This window comes from Myotis davidii, unplaced genomic scaffold (genome assembly GCF_000327345.1).
Source record: "Myotis davidii unplaced genomic scaffold, ASM32734v1 scaffold896, whole genome shotgun sequence".
In the NCBI taxonomy this organism is placed as follows: domain Eukaryota; kingdom Metazoa; phylum Chordata; class Mammalia; order Chiroptera; family Vespertilionidae; genus Myotis; species Myotis davidii.
In genome coordinates this window covers 158,174-159,365 of record NW_006287365.1, presented here as the reverse complement: position 1 = coordinate 159,365, position 1,192 = coordinate 158,174, and the positions used below count along the sequence as shown (strand labels likewise).

At 60.1% G+C, this 1,192-nt stretch overlaps 1 protein-coding gene across 6 annotated transcripts in view; it reads right to left on the bottom strand.

Annotated features, from left to right (window-relative positions):
* SMG9 (SMG9 nonsense mediated mRNA decay factor) overlaps positions 1-1,192 on the bottom strand; it is a 22,561-nt gene extending 21,369 nt beyond the window's left edge. For 4 of the 6 annotated variants that reach the window (XM_015560902.1, XM_015560903.1, XM_006759090.2 and 1 more), the window contains exon 1: positions 1,168-1,192. The gene's annotated coding sequence lies outside the window, so the exon portion shown is untranslated. Of the gene's footprint in view, positions 1-1,010; positions 1,125-1,167 lie in introns of those variants that run through there. The other 2 variants (XM_015560901.1, XM_015560900.1) reach the window with 2 other exon arrangements.

Sequence of the window (1,192 nt, the reverse complement as noted above, 5' to 3'; positions counted from 1 at the left end):
TTCCTGCCTGCCTGCAGCAGAGGCGGGAGAGGCTCTCGCCACCATCACTGTGCTCACCAGCCATGAGCCTGGCTTCTGGCTGAGCAGCGCTCCCCCTATGGGAACACACTGACCACCAGGGGGCAGCTCCTGCATTGAGCATCTGCCCCCTGGAGGTCAGTGTGTGTCATAGTGACCAGTCATTCCCAGTCCTTCTGCTGTTAGGGTCAATTTGCATATTACCCTTTTATTATATAGGATTATTATACAGGATATAAAAGCCCCCAGTGGTCAGTATGCTCCCACAGCCAACCTCCCGCTCGAGGTTCCTCCCCCTGGCCAGATGCCCTGATCACCCCCATCCCTCCCCCGACCAGCTGGGCCCGATCGCCCCCATCGCAGGCCAGGCTGAGGGACCCCACTTGCGCACGAATTCGTGCACTGGGCCTCTAATCTCTTTGTAAGTGCCTACTGACAGGATTCCACCATGACCTCCCAGAAAGGAGTGGAATTGCACATTTCTCCGGAGGGGGTCTCCTCAGTAGGTATCCATCTCTGCCCACACCCCTTTTGGGGAATCTCCTAGAATCCAAGTGTCTCCTTGCAAATTATTTGGGGAGACTCCCAGTTCCTCACTCCTTACCTATGCCCACCCTAAGGAAGCACTCGAGTCAGACACACTTCTCCAGGGACACTCTCTGGCACATAAAAATCTTTACAGGCCCCTGGACAGGGGGCCGCCCCTAGAACGGCTGGGTCTTTATGCGGGAGCCTTGCTGCGTGCAGGCATGTTTACAGGCTCCCGGGAGGAACCGGTGACGTTGACACAGTATCCGAAGGCATCTGGAGTGGCCCCCTGGTCCTCAGGGGACTGTCTGCAGGCCCCCCACCCCCGCACCTTCACTTCCTCTTGACACGTGACCGTTGGGGCCTTCGCGCGCTTTATCGCCAGCTTACAGGCCCTCTCTACCAGCATTGCCCGGAACCGAAGTTCCCAGTTACAGGTTGATGCCCGCCCCCAACCACCCCACCTCGCCAAGCCGGAACCTGGTGTGATGCTCGCGCTCAGTCCTCTATCCCGCAAAACCCGCGGGCGTCCGAGCGACAGTTTAACGGTCAGGAAGGGGGCGGGGCCTGCGGCGCCCCCCGCCGGGGCGCTGGCCTCGCGCGGGCGCGCGGGTCCCTTACCTAAGGCGGCTGCTGATTGGCTCGC